Source organism: Carex rostrata, chromosome 17, assembly GCF_964058835.1.
Source record: "Carex rostrata chromosome 17, lpCarRost1.2, whole genome shotgun sequence".
Classification (NCBI taxonomy): Eukaryota; Viridiplantae; Streptophyta; class Magnoliopsida; order Poales; family Cyperaceae; genus Carex; species Carex rostrata.
In genome coordinates, this window is record NC_135934.1 from 3,495,263 (window position 1) to 3,512,098 (window position 16,836).

Here is a 16,836-nt window from a genome sequence, read left to right on the forward strand (position 1 = left end):
TATAATTAATAATGGGCTAAAATCAATTATTACCAATTGCGTTGTAGGCTATTTATAGATTTGATGATCTATTTTTTAAAATTCAATACAGAATGATCCTGACATAAGGTGATGAGTTTCGCCTCCCAATAGTACGTATAATCTTTAGGCAAACAATCAAAGAGTAAATCAAGAGCTTGAGATTTGGGAGAAACCACAAATTCCCGAAATTTTTACTAATAGGAAATATATTAAATAAATATCGAGATTAGATAATGATTTTGGGTTTTATCGATAAATAGGGAAAACGTGATGGAAAATCACGGCCTCTGGCTGTTATAGATTATCACGGCCAGAGTTAGCACTTAATTAATAAGATTAACTATTCTAAGTGAACTATAAAAAAAACCAAAAAAAAAATCCTGTCCGCGATAGATTGGAACGGCCAGAGAAAAAAAAAAATCCTGTCCGTGATAGATTGGAACGGCCAGGCACAAAAAAAAAAAAAAAATTATGTCCGTGATAAACAGTAATGGCCAGGAGCGAAAATAAATAAAAAATCTTTTTTTTTTTCACCTCTAGCCGTGATAGGCTATCACGGCCAGCCCTTTTTTTCTGCTTTTGGCCGTGATAGATAGTAACGACCAGGGTTTTTTTTCGGTTTTTTTCTTGTACGGTTCAGTTAGAATGGATGGTGATTAATTAAGCGTTAATACTAGCCGTGATAATCCATAACGTCCAAAGGCCGTAATTTTTCATCACGTTTTCTCTATATCTCGAAAAAACCCAAAAGCGTTCTACAATTTCAATATTTATTTAATATATTTCCTATTAATAAAAATTTCGGCACAAATTCACATAAACTATAGACAATAGACTACATATATAAATAAGAAGAGATGTACTTGTCAAACTTTTATATTGTCATTTAATTTGGTGGACAAGCAATATCATTAATTGTCCGTAAAATAATTCTTGAGGCTTATCTTCTTTTCCAGAAAGTGCAAAGGGAACTGTGTTTTTGTTACGCTCTTGACGAGAATTCGTATCCTCAGCATTAACTCAAAAAAGAATCTTTTGAGTTAATACATCTGGACCATCCGATATGTTTTAAGATCCGTGCAAATTAAATCTGCACTAATATTAAAGCCCTCTCTGAATTATAAATTGTGGACTCCTCTTGACGACTGAGTCCTAACCAGTGATTAGTGATTTGTGACTACTACATATATCCAACGTAATTAATTACGAGAGGCCGCGTTTAAGCTCTTGCTTATAGCCAAGCTGATGCAATCGTGGTTCGTCAGCATCAATGGATGAGTAAGGCGTTGCTCCATGGCCCCTTTCCATTTCCATGGCTTCTCTTGCAATTCTAGGTACACTCTCCACTGTATTGAAAATATTATGTATTCTAATTTTATATGTGGCATCTTTGGGCCTGTTCGGCCAGATCACTATTCACGTGGGAAAAAAAAAATTCAGTTCAACTGAATTTTTTTTTTCTCACGGGAACAGTGTTTTTCAGTTCAAATCCCGTGCCCGCGCCCATTCCCATTTGTCGGCCGAACAGCGGAACAGGCCCTTTATGTGTAGCTTTGGGAAATGGGTTTTCTGAAATTGTTTTATAAAAGGTCGGTCCAATGAATTTTGATCATGCAGGGTACTTGTTTGTTTTTCTTTTATTTATTTATAATTTAGTTTTTAGAACATGAAGAGTCTACTTTGTAGAAGACAGTTGGATCTTTATGTAATGAAATAGAAAATCACGAATATTCCCATAACAAAGGGCTCCCTGGGATATAATTTGGGCTGGTGGAGCATGGGTTCTTTTGCGAGACAGGAATGGAAGGCTATTCTCTAACAAAAGAAAATTAGTGCATGACCTTATTAATGATACGACTATAGAGATTATCCTTTAGACGCGTTCAGTGTAAATATAGAGAGATCTTTTATGTAATTTTGTATATATATATTTCAGTAGCCAAATAAGGGTAATTATAGGGCCTTGTGTATAAACTTTTTCTTATCAATGCATTTGTTGGTATTTATTTATGCCAAGTTGCCAACCATTAAAAAAATATATATTCGCATAGAATACATATATAAATTAAATAAAAGATGTGCAAGTAATTCCTCAAAAACATTTCATATCCTAAGTTAATTTGTTTATAACTTTGCATCATTTCATCTTCTTTTATAAACTAGTGCATTTTCTGATTGATGATGCGCGCGCGCGGCAACTGATATATACAACTGGTTACTATTCAGTTAGCAAGGGTCGGGGTAAAATGGGGAGGATCCTTGATCAGGCTAAAGTGTTTGCCATCTTCTTACAATATAAGGATGGCATTCGGTTAGCTAGGAGGCGTTAGAAATTAGAACCTTGTAAATATTCTTTTCTGTGTAAATATTTTTTTTCTTATCAATATATTTGTTAATGGCTTTTATATCCACTAACTATAAAAAAAAAAAAAAAAAAAAAAAAAAAATCACCAATGTGTTTATATGTTACAAAGAGGAAAAAAAAAAGTCATACTTCTATATATTCTCCATTTAATTGTGACAAAGAATGTCATTAATTAGTCATACCGATCACAAGTCTATCAAAAATTAAGAAAATGAAGTATATATAATGTAATGAATTTTTCTATATATTTCTTGGGATCCATTTTCTTGATGCAAATAGAATTAGCTGGTAGATGTAATTAATGTAATGACCTTTTTTACCATTTAGTCCCTACATTTCTGACGTGTCTGCTGAAAAATTAAAGAGACCCAGCATAACAAAGGAATAATATTTTCAATTGAACTCGTAGTGCATTTATTACCAAAGAAACAATCTAGCTAAAAACATTCATACAAAACGATTGACAACAGAATTGATTCATAAAAAACATTCATATTTTTTTAGTAATCTGCTTTTGTTGATTAGAAACTTTTAGTGAATTAACTAATGAATGTTTTTAATAATGATATGCTTGATTTTAGCAAGTGAATATTTAGCTTTTAGTTAGTTAAATTAAATTAGTAATGGTTTTAATTTTTAATTGCTTGTTAATCGTGTAGAAATTTTAATGTGTTAGTACGGCACAACACGTGTTTCGAACACGTCGAAACACGTGTGCTATGTTTCAGACATGTCGTGTCATGTTCTAAACATGTGGAAACACGACATGTGTTGCCAACACACGTGACATGTACCTTGTTTGAACGTGTTGTGTCGTGTTCCAGACACACCAAAAGAAACACTTGTTCAAAGCACAGTACAACATGTGTGTCATGTTCTGGACATGCCGAAACATATCACACGTTCGAAGAACATCATGACACAGTACCTGAGATAATTAAATACAACACGTTTAATGACACAGTACGGTTTAGTAAATCATATAATTAAACATTCATTTGTTAAAAATCAGCATATCATTACTAAAAAGTTTCACTTAATTCACTAAATTAATCATCACATCATTACTAAACAAATGTTAACATGCAATTAATTTAATCAACACATGTTCTCTATCCACATGTATTTGCTATGGCGTACGTCATAGCCTAGAACTGTTTTCTTATTTTTAAAAAAATATTTCCACTAATCTTACTTTTAACTATTATTTTTTATGATTTCTTATTTTTATTTTTAAAAAAATCAGATATATATGCAATCTAATAAATTAGTTTAAGACCGGAGAGTACCTTTGATTAAATGGATCAGATACAAATAGTTAGTGACCGAATAATTTTAACTATATTTTTTTGGATTTAGATTTGCACGAAATTAGATAATATCCAATCCGTTTACACCCCTACATCTGTGCTATATGACAATTGGGTTATTGGTACGTGGAACATATTTGTTCGCTTCTTATTATATTTCTACATGTGGATTTGGAGATAAGGTGGGGTATAATTGGCAGAGAGAGCTAATTAGGCTGGGAAGACAGCCAAGATGGGGATCAAGATTCAAGACAACTGACCTAATTAATTAAAATCAAGGCCATGTTTTAGGTGAAGCCGGTATATATCCATAAATATTAGATATCAATGGTCTGCTTGATATTGCTTATATAATAGTTCCTTGCTGTACGGATGAAAAATGCACAAATCCAAAATAATTGGATGGATTAACGCTGAAATTTCACAAGTGGGTCGTCTTTGTGAAAAGATGATATTAATTTGCAGAGACATGGATGGATATCAATGATCCAATAAAGTGCAATATAGGCCTAATACTTCCCACTATACAATTTAGGCCCAACAAAGCCTCAGATGTACTCTATTCCAATTGAGACTCCATTGACGATATATAACTTTTTCATAGTGTAATACCATTAATATTCTTGATGTTTATTTATAATTTTTTATCATTATCATTTTACTTTTATTTCCTTTTTCAATCTTCATTATCATAACCAGTGTTATAATTATCATCACTAATCAGAGGTGTTACAATTGAGAAGACGATGCTGTTGCATATTCTCCTCCATGTACATGATCGAACAGATGTTGTTACCATCACTATTTTTCTTTACATAAAAACTGAACATCAACCTCACTGCAATTATATGCTATAATCGAAATTCTGTCATGTGGTCCGTTCTTAACCGATAAGGTACTCTTATGACATACATTAATTTCTTATCATATGATCTGAACCTTAATTTTTCTATCTTCTGTATTTTTCTTTTTCGTTTGAAAGTAAGATAGGGGATTAGGGGTAGAGACCCTGATCATATATTTAATTTTTATAAATTAGAAAAAGTACTAGTATCACCCTTCTGCAAGAACTATTGCATCAGGATTAGATCTCACATCATGATTAGAGAAATCACCAATGTGTTTATATGTTGCGCACCGATCAGTAAAGAAGTTTGAGCTTCCATTCTTACTTCAAAGAGGAAAAAAAAAGTCATACTTCTATTTTGAATTTAAATGTGACAAAAAATGAAGTATTCTTGATGCAAATAGAATAAGCTGGTAGATATAATTAATTTAATGGCCTTGCAAACCAAAATTTTACCATTTAGTCCCAATCAATTCTCACATTGTCTGCTGACAAATTAATGAAACCCAGCATAATAAAGGAAGAATATTTTCAATTGAACACATTACATAAATGCATTTACTACCAAAGAAACACTCTGGCTAAAAACATTCATACAAAAATGATCGAACACAACAGAATTATTTTTATATTTATTGTGACACATGAGCACACACTCTTGCATGCATGCATGCATAGTAACACAAATGCATAAACACACAGTAACATTACTTCCCAGTTACCATGGTGATTCCATTTCCAGCCACCACAGTAGGCTCAGTTGAATTTCCTGAGATGACCACAGCAGCAGTGCCGACACGGTTTGATCCCGTGGCCCAGATCGATCCACCATAGATCACAACATTGCGATCGCGTTGGAGAACCAAAACAAAATAACCTTGGCCCCTCCCAGTGTTACTAGCCCAGATAGCCCTGTTACTGCCATCATAGATCACAAGGTTACCATCTCTCTGCATCCGAAGGTTGCAGTTATAGCCTCGGTTGTAGGTCCCAGATGACCATACAGCCCGGCCACCATCGTATAAGACCAGATTACAGTCCGTTTGCATTGTCAAAATGTAGTTCCCATATGAGAGGGACTGACCAGCGTACATGGTATCGCCGGAGTACAAGACATTATCAGCAAAGCTAGAGGGAGCTAGAAAGGCTAGAGCTACTGAGAGGATTAGAAGAGTGGTGAGAAGATCTAGAGAAGCTGATGCCATTAGTAGTGACTAGTGATACTAGAAGTGATATATTTGAGTTGTGTTGGTTGCCTTTGCCAGTGTTCTCTATTTATAGATCAATATATGGGGGTATTACTGTAATTTGCTACTTCATTATTTCATGTGCATCATACGCGCGGCAATTGGAATAATTATTGGTAGGTGGAATATATTTGTCGGCTTCTTAATTATATATTACATTTATTTCTAGATGTGGACTGGAGATAAGGTGGGGTATAATTGGCAGAGAGAGCCAATTAGGCTGGGAAGACATACATGAAACCCCGCCCATGACAAGACAACTGACCTAATTAAAGTCAAGGCCATTAATTTTTAGGTGAAGCAGCTATTCATAAATATTACAGAGTGAGTCTATGGTACTATGCATATTACGATTTGACACCGTGTTACGGTTTTATATTCGAGTTTTCAAATTCTAACGGTCGATCCGAACCGTTCATCTTGTTCTCCATATTAATATGTGTTTGGAGACCAAATTTTACATTTTTTGAAATTTTTTTACTATTTTTTTAGATTTATTGAAAATCACTGTTTTTGGATGGTCCAGAATTTTCAGATCAAGTGATTTTCTAAATATCTAAAAAAATAGTAAAAAAATTTCAAAAAATGTAAAATTTGGTCTCCAAACACATATTAATATGGAGAACAAGATGAACAGTTCGGATCGACCGTTAGGATTTAAAAACTCGAATATAGAGCCGTAGCACGGTGACAACCCGTGATATGCATGCATAGTACCATAGACTCACTCAATATTATATATCAATGCTTAGCTTCATATTCCTCATAGAAGTAGTAATTCCTCGCTATATGGATGGAAAATGAACAAATGTTACAAATCCATAAGAATTGGATGGATTAACGCTGATAATTTCACTAGTGGGTCGTATGATAGAGAGTTCAATAAATCCTTGAGGCTTTATGCTGGATGGAACAAATCAACAAGGGGTACGTAGTTCCTCGCTATATAGATGGAACATGAAACACCCCATTCAACTTTTATGGGTTATAATAACATTAATATATTTACAAAATAATTGTCTGTAAATAATCCTTGAGGCTTGACTTTTTAAGAGTTTGATCAAATTTGTCTTCTTTTTCAGAAAGTCAACAAAGGAACTTTATATATATATTTTCGAATTCGTATCCTCTGAGATATCTCAAACTTTGCGTGACTTTATGAAAAATCCCAACCGTTTAAATACATTCTGCACGAATCTCAAAGCACACATAATACTGACCCCGAATAGGCACCGGACACGTCGGTCACGCAAAAGTTGAGATATCTCAGGATGCGCACACTGTATTTTCTTAGAGCATCTACATCCCTAAAACTCTTTGAGTTTCTAATCTGATGTAGCAGTTTCTAAACCAATTTCAGGGATGCAGATGGGTTTCTTATTTAACAACTTTGCTCCAAAGTTTCTTAATAAGAAACCGTTTATAAACTCTAACGTGGCCAAATAATTCGCTGAAATTTTTTTTTCTTGTAATTTATTTGCTGATGTGGCAATTAAGAAACTCTAATTTTAATTTCAGGGATGTGGAGATTTAGAAACTTTTAGAGACAAAATTTCTAAAAATTAGTTAACAGTTATTTAGAAACTCTAAGAGTTTCACGGATGTAGATGCTGACAACTGAATTTAGATCTTATGTGGCTTCGTTCATGAAGTTCTTTGTACAATCTGTCTCTGTGCATTGATAAATCATCATATATATTATATAGGTAAAACTAAAAGGTTTCCACGGGATCTGATGGTTTTGCTACATGACAACTCAAAGGTCCATCTAAAAGTACTTTGTACATGTGTTGCTTAAATATTCTTAAAATTCAATTTGACTATGAATCCAACCAGAGCTGTTAAAATTATTATATTTATATCATTTCAACCAACGTGTTCAATTTTAGATCATTTGATTCTTTTTTTTTTGTTTAAACAGTTTAATTTGTTCGAATTTCAACTTATTCATTATTTAATAGTAGTTTTTTTTCTCTATACACAGTTAACCAGATAAACAAAAAATATATATTATTAGGGTTCGGTTTATTATTTTACCAAACACAAAAAAAAAAAAACGAGAGGAGCTTGTATCAAAAGCTTTGTATACCACGAAATATTACAAACTCAATTTTATATTTATATTTCAGAATTTGAAATTCAACAGTCGAATCAAATTGTTGATCTTGTTTATTTTGATAAGAGATGTATGCAAGTACAAAAAAAAGCTCATGATTTCTGGTGTTCAAAATTTATACTAGATCATGAAGTGATAAAAAAAATAAACAAATATAATTAACTGTAATTGATTTATTTAATGTATTTATTTTCTGCTATCTTAATCTAATTTAATATGAACTTCAAAAATTTTAATAGTTTACATGGGCATATCTATCTCTGTTTTTTTCTTTTTCTTTTTTTTTATATAGAAAGATGGAGGTATAGCTTTTTAATTTTTATTTAATGTTTATAAAATACTTCTTATTGGCTTTCGAAGTAAAGATCTCCCACATGGAAGGTGTTGTCCTTTCTTACTAGATTAAAAGTTAATTTTATATGTCTGCATCTCTAATAAATATAAATAACATTAATGATTTAAATTAGGGGTGCAAACGAATCGGATAATATTCGGCCGTATCTGGATCCGTATCCAAAAATTTAATACTGATATCCGATATCCGAATATCCATGCGGATATGGATACGGATATGGTTTTGATTTTTAATTATCCGTATGCGAATAGTAGATATATACCATATAGTTTAATATATATATTATGAAAATATTTATGTATATATCTACGAATATCCGATATCCGATCCGTATCCGTATTCCAAAAATAAAAACGGATATGGTTTTACCATTTTCCAATCTGTATTCGATCTGTTTGCACCCCTAATTTAAATCCACCATTTAAATATCAAGTTTAAAACAAACATAAATAAAAATAAATTAAAAAAAAAGTAAATATGTGATATTTTGGTGACACTAGTGACATTAAAATTCTCCTTAAGAAAAACAATGAAACCTAAATTACCCAACCCAACGCAGTATCTGGTCATATTTCTAATAAACTTTTAAAACTGCAAGTTCATTGGTCCTAAATCTATATACAGCTGAGCCCGTATATGATATAATTAAAAAACAGGCTTCAAATCCTATTTGGGCTAAAATCGAACATGTATGGACTATAAAGCCCATTTTTAGCGTCAAAACAACGGAACCAACTCCGCTGACCGTGCATGAAAAAAATTAACGGTTAGATTTTGAATAGCAAAGTTCTGCTCTCCTATTTGGAGAGTAGCGGAGTCGGATCCCAAAACAACATGGATTTGGATCTGCTTACACAACTTGAAATCAACGGTAGTTGTTAAGAATTTCATACGAAGACGACTTTGTGGCCAAGAATTCGTATCCTCTGCATTAATTCAAAAGGAATCTTTTGAGTAATGAATCTCAACCGTTAGATATGTTTTAAAATTTGTGCAAATCATATATGTATTAATATTGAACCGATTTTTTTATTTATATCCAAAAATTATATCAAATAACAAGTAATAACTGAAGCACTGTTGAATTTCGAAAACTACCCAATCCGGTTATCCAATAACCGGATTTGGGATAAATGTCCGGTTATCCAATAACCGAACTCAACAAATATAACCGGTTATTCACTAACCGGAAAGTTATGTTTTTTTTTTTTTTTTTTTTTTAAAAAAAAACCGGTTAATCACTAACCGGAAAGTAAGTTTTTTTTTTTTTTTTTTAAAAACAGAAATTTCGAATTTTTTATATTTTTATATTAAAATATTAGAAATGTTGAATATATTTCTTTGAAAATAGATGAAATTAGAGGTGCTACTTTTACCCGATTATCCGGATCCGATCCGGAACCGAACCGGATCCGATCCGGAACCGACCCGGATCCGATTAATTTGGATAGGGTATGGTTTAAAAAATATAACCGATTAAATTATGGGTATGAGTATAAAATTAATAATTTAATATCCGACCCTGATCCGAACCGGAACCGATACTGTAATGGGTAGGATATGGGTATCATTTAATTATCCGACCCATAACCGGACCCGACCCGATACCCGTATAAATACCCGATAAAATATATATTAATAACTCTGCATCAAGTTTTTGTGTTAGATAATATATTTCAGCTGAGCTATAATTTGATAAAACTTAACCAAATTTATGCTACTGTTTTACACTGCCCTTTAATTACATCCTTAACTAGTCCTTTAATTACGCCCTTAAATTTTTGTTCTATATTATACACATGTGACACATAACACATGATTGTCAAATTTATTCTTCCATAACCAGCTTATTTTATACCTTTTTTCTTCTATTACATTCAATTCATAGATTTTTTTTGAATTATAGAAAAGGAAATCATCATCTCTAATATTTTACTTTCTAAAAATTATATCTCCTCCATCCTCCTGAATTCAAAAGCTATTAACAAAAAACTGAATTCAATATTTTTTGTTACACCATGAGTACTCCAAACAACAAACAACCAACTAATAATTTAGAGTTATTATTTTTATTTTGCTATGTAGCATGATATATTTTATTATTTATAAACATGATTAATAGTATAATTTTTATTTTGCAGTAGTTTTTAATTTATATTGTAATGATTTATTATATGAGATGTTTAAGAAATTATAATTATATTTAAATGTAAATAATTTCTCGAATACTTTGGAGTTGTGACCTATACCCGCTCTGGATCCGGAACCGCCCCGTATCCGAACCGGACCCGATAATCTACAAACAAGTTACGGGTATCTATCTACCCGGAACCGAAAGACTAGACCCGAAATATCTACGGGTAGATAGGTATCCGGATCCGGACCCGACCCGATTTGAAACAAATAAGTATATGGATCAAAATTTGGACCCGAACACTTTTAGGGTTCGGATCCAAATATAATAGTACCCGGACCCGACCCGACCCGACCCGATAGCACCTCTAGATGAAATACAATATAATTTGATTTATTAGAAAGACTGCAACAAATAACCCGGATCAATATTTTTCAGGCCGGATTTTTCACGGCTGTAAGAAAAATTAATATATTTCTTTATGTGCTATTGGAAAAAAAATAAAAATGCTCAGATTTTGAGTTATTGATCCCGGTTCAAAAGTCACTTCTAGGTAATCTAAAAAATATTGTGATCCATCTAGTACATTTAATTAATAAAAAGTTGTTTCTATTTTTAAAAAAAATAAAAACTTTAATTTATTTAATAATTGTTTTTCAAAAAGAATTTTCAAAATAGAAACAACTTTTTATTAATTAAATTTACTAGATGGATCACAATATTTTCTAGATTACCTAGAAGTGACTTTTGAACCGGGATCAATAACTCAGAATCTGAGCATTTTTATTTTTTTTCCAATAGCACATAAAGAAATATATTAATTTTTCTTACATCCACGAAAAATCCGGCCTGAAAAATATTGATATGAGTTATTTGTTGCAGTCTTTCTAATAAATCAAATTATATTGTATTTCATCTATTTTCAAAGAAATATATTCAACATTTCTAATATTTTAATATAAAAAATAAAAAAAATTCGAAATTTCTGTTTTTTTTTTTTTTTTTAAAAAATTACTTTCCGGTTAGTGATTAACCGGTTTTTAAAAAAAAAAAAAAAACATAACTTTCCGGTTAGTGAATAACCGGTTATATTTGTTGAGTTCGGTTATTGGATAACCGGACATTTATCCCAAATCCGGTTATTGGATAACCGGATTGGGTAGTTTTCGAAATTCAACAGTGCTTCGGTTATTATTTGTAATTTTATTTAATTTTTGGATATAAATAAAAAAATCGGAATATTGAAAAGCCTTCTATGTTATAGGCAGGAACCAGATTAGCTCCGTTTAAAATTAGACAGTTGAGATTCATTGACTCAAAAGATTTTCTTTTGAGTTTATGCAAAGGATGCGTTCCTTTAGCTAATGTATCTGCTCCTATTTCGTACGATTTAATCATCAAGTATAGTGACAAATAATTGAATTTAGTTCGATAGCGTCAAAAATTCATAATTTGAAAACAATTTAAATATAATTTGAATATGATTTAGAATTATCAAGATTCTATATCTCAGTTCCACAAGGAAGAAAAAAAATGTTCTGGAAATAATTTAGAAAAAGTTCGCGAATAATTCGTATAATTCAGAAAAAGTTCATAAAATTCACAAATAATTCGGTCAAAATTTGATCAATTGAATAATTCGACGTTCAATTTATCATAAAAAAAACAAATTATTTATCTTGTGATTATGTCACCAATAACAAAGCAAGAAACAAACAAACAAAATAGTCGGCCAATCTGTCTGGCAACAAACAAACAAACAAACTCCATATAGATAGGGTAAAATATCAATTTTTAAAAAATTTGTTAATCCTCTGGTTTGAAAATGAAACAGAACACTTAATTAAGGTGGCAATCTGTCATCTTACAAATTTTATTTCATTGACAAAAGAAAAGTATTTACACCGGGGCCATAAGCGTTACAGGCTTACAGCACCAAACCTATCCAATGCTAGCTAGAAACTGTTTATTATACAAGCAAAAAAAAAAAAATGTTTATTATTTATTTATTTATACATAATGATCCTAGCTAACATCACACTGTAGCACCCCTGAAAGAAAATAAAATTATGATGTTAACAGCAATATGATTGGTCACCCCAGTATATTAAGATTAATGATTTACATATTAAACATTTTTTTTCTCCTTCTCACTTTTTTTTTTGTTTTTATAAAATAAAATAAAATTACATTGTTGTAGATTATGTGTAAAATCTTATGAGCACACTTAAGTGTAACGGCCTATGATAGCTGGCAGGATTAAACTAAGAATGAAGATTATGTGTAAAATATGCAGATAAGAAAATAACCAAAAATGTAATTCCTATGAAAAGAAAAATTAAAGAACCTTCAAGAATCGCTTCGAAATTCACAGGGGCCAAAAATTCCAATTCTCCTTTTAAAGCTTCCAATATATTTTTGTATAGAATAAAACCTAGGCCATATACAATAAACTGTATTTTAATTACATGTCATTATAAATTTTTCAAAACTGTCTATAATTAATAGTAAAAATATTTATGTTACAATGAATACAAACTTTGAAAATTATAATTGTTCAAGAACGTGTATGACTTAATTTTTTTTTTATTATCATTCACAAAAGAATGATCATTTTACATAATAAATATAAACATATGTCGATTCAATAATTAATAATTAACATATTACATATAAATATATACATTCAAGATACAGATTAAAAAAATATATATATATGAGTACAAAGAATTATTTCTCATAAATAATGCACATTAATTCTCTTACCTATTCGAGACGTCGACATAGGCGCATAGTGGCAAATTTGTGCCATCTTTATCCAAATTTGTATCCTTTTTTTTTTTGGAACTTAGCAGTGGCGGCTCAGGAGTACAGATTTCTCAAAACCACCACCCATCACGTAAGTACATCGATCCAAACATTCGGTGTTCACGTGATCACATCACACCAACTAAGAGTGTCAACTGGTACGAAATGGATCAGATGGAAGTATTTTTCATATCTTTACCTTTTATGTAAACGAAAAAAAAAAATTATCTACACTTGTTTTATTAAATACAATATTTAGATAAATAAATAAAAGAGTGTTATAAATAGATATATATGGATTAAAGCCGGAGTCACTCTTTTAAACTATAAAGGTCAATTATATAAAAAAAATTTATAAAAATAAATGTACTTGTATAAATATATCATAACATATACTTATGTAGTGTTTGAGTAAAATTAGAGTTAATCTTCTCTCATGGAGAGGCCTTACTTTTATATTAATACACTCTTACAAATAGGTCCTTACAACATTAACTAATTAACTTAATATATTTAAATAACTCAACACTCCCTCTCAAGATGGACGATAGATATCAATCATCACATCTTATTACAAAAGATATTATACTCTTTAGAACCTAATCCTTTTGTTAAACAATCAGCTAACTGCTCTTGCGATTTCACATAGCTCAAAATTAGAACTCCTCTATTCAGTTGCTCCTTGATAAAGAATCGATCAATCTCCACATGTTTGGTGCGATCATGCTGAACTGGATTATTTGCAATATTAATTACCGATTTGTTGTTACACCAAAGTTGTAGGGAGTCTCCTCTAAACAAGCGCAACTCAGATAACATGTTTCTCACACATATTAACTCGCATAGGCTAACTACCATAGCCCTGCATTCGGCCTCAGCTGTAGACCTAGCCACCACATCTTGCTTTTTTCTACGCCAAGATACGAGATTGCCTCTAATAAATACACAGTAGCCTGTAGTGGACCTACGATCATCCATGCAACCCATCCAATCAGCATCACAATAGCCTTCAATTCTCAAATCTCCAGAACTCCTGAACCATAACTCCTTTCCTGGGCTTCCTTTAATATACTTGAGAATTCTGCGAACTGCCTCCATATGCTGCTCTCTAGGATCATGCATATATCTACTTACCACACTCACTGCATGAGCAATATCAGGTCTTGTATGACATAGATATATAAGCCGTCCAACTAATCTTTCATACTGCTCTTTATATACCGGGTCACCGCCCTCGGCACACATCTTATGATTCTGCTCGATAGGAGTAGATGTAACTCTGCAACCCAACATCCCTGTCTCTAAGAGAAGATCCAAAGCATACTTCCGCTGAGAAAGTACTATACCCTTTCACGACCTTGTAATTTCAATCCCAAGGAAGTACTTCAACTGCCCCAGATCTTTAACTTCAAATGCCTCTCCCAGCTTCTTCTTCAACCGTAGGATTTCCTCAGCATCATCTCCGGTGATTACAACAACATAAACCGCCAGGATAGTGATATGAGTCTTGGAGTGCCTATAAAACACTGTATGATCCCTATTACACTGTCTGTACCCCATACCACAAACTGCCAACCTAAATCTATCGAACCATGTCCTCGGAGACTGTTTTAACCCATACAGAGACTTCTTCAACTTGCATACCTTCCCAGCTGCTTGAGAAGTAACGAAGCCTGGTGGAATCTCCATATACACCTCCTTCTGGAGATCTCCATGCAAAAAGGCATTCTTGACATCTAGCTGATGTAGTGGCCAATTGAAGTTGGCAACACATGACACCAACGTTCTAACCGTACTCATCTTTGCTACTGGAGCAAATGTCTCGTCATAGTCGATACCATGCGTTTGGATGTAGCCTTTAGCAACCGATCTGACCTTGTATCTGTCAATCTTGCCCTCTAGAGTTTGCTTAACAGTATACACCCACTTACATCCAACAGCACGCTTTCCAGCTGGCAAAGGTACCAGCTCCCAAGTGTCATTCTTCTTCAAGGCCTGAAGTTTCTCTTGGATGGCACTCAGCCACCTAGGATCTTGTTTAGCTACCTATCAGTTGTTAGGTATAGGCACTGAATGCAATGATGCAATGAATGACTTATATGCAGGTGGAATGGATGCATATGATATATAATTCGCAATGTCAGTCTCCCAACTACCAAACTTAGTTGGAGGTATTCTAGCATTGACTCTATGGGTTCTGCGGGGTAAGGCAGGATCATTAGAAGTATTAGGAAAGGAATTGTTACCTCTCGACTCAAGTAGAGAAGGCACTAGTGAGGAGGAACTTGGGACATCAGCATTTGTGGGTACTGGCACAGGCACAAGAAGCAGCTCATTCTGCTGTTTCTATCTCCCGATATATACTCTCAGCTCCCCCTAACCTTGACTGTTAACTCCTGAGTCACCACCACTACTCAGCGATGCACCATCACTACTTGCTGACTCAAGAGGACATGGAATCATCCCAACCACGATACCATTCTCATTCTTCCCCTCTCTACTATCATCAGTAGCGCCATCTCCAAACAAGGAGCTCAACTCTGTCTTCTCCCCATAAAAAGGTTCAAACTCACGAAAAGTCACATCCATACTGACAAACAATCTTCTTTCAATGGGACACCAACACTTGTATCCTTTTGGACTTGATGAGTAGCCAATAAAGATACATTTAACTGCTTGGGGATCCAATTTACTCACCATCAATATGTGATCTCTCACATAACATGTGCATCCATACACTCTTGGTGGAACAACAAAAACATTCGAGCCCAAGAGCATCTCACATGGTGTCTTCATCCCTAATACTCTTGATGTCATCCTGTTGATCAAATAAGCTGCTGTCATAACAACCTCACTCCACAAAAATTTAGGCACATTCATTGTCAACATCAATGAGCGTGCCACTTCTAGTAGATGTCTGTTCTTGCGTTCAGCCACCCCATTCTGAGCAGGAGTGTCTGGACAGGTGGTTTGATGAAGAATTCCCTAACTAGAGATGAGGGCCGCAAACTATTTGTTGACATACTCAGTCCCATTATTTGTTCGAAAAATATTCACTTGCACTCCAAACTGGGTCTTCACATAAGTCGAGAAATCTAGAAAACATTTGGAAACCTCATATTTTTGCTTCATCATGTATATCCAGGTAGGGGTGTAAACGGTCGGATACGGATCAGATAGTGGTCTTACCGTATCCGTATTCGTTATAATTTTTTGGATACGAATACGGATACGAATAGTCTCGGATACGGATACGGATCGGATATTAAATGTTACGGATACGGATCGGATATCGGACAGATACAGATATTTTTCATAATTAGCTTGTTAGTTACAAAACATCTATTATATTATTAAAATATTAGTCACTAATTATGTCATAGTGTTATATTGTTCATCAAAATATATATCTATATGCAATTTAATAAATTATTCGTACAATATGCAATTTAATAAATCAATTTAAAAATATATATCAAATTTGTTGTGGTTTAAAGTATAAACGGTCGGATACGGATAGTAAAATGCCTTACCGTATCTGTTATAATTTTTCAGATACGGATACGGATAGTCTCGGATACGGATACTGATCGGATAATTTAAGTACTTTTTCGGATTCAGATTCGGACGAAA

The 16,836-nt window shown here is 32.9% G+C and overlaps 1 pseudogene across 1 annotated transcript; it reads right to left on the reverse strand.

Moving 5' to 3' along the window:
* Positions 1–5,059: 5,059 nt before the first annotated feature.
* LOC144568543 (mannose-specific lectin pseudogene) lies at positions 5,060–5,787 on the reverse strand (annotated as a pseudogene). Its single transcript, XR_013515680.1, has one exon. The product of XR_013515680.1 is annotated as a mannose-specific lectin pseudogene (transcript).
* Positions 5,788–16,836: the final 11,049 nt, after the last annotated feature.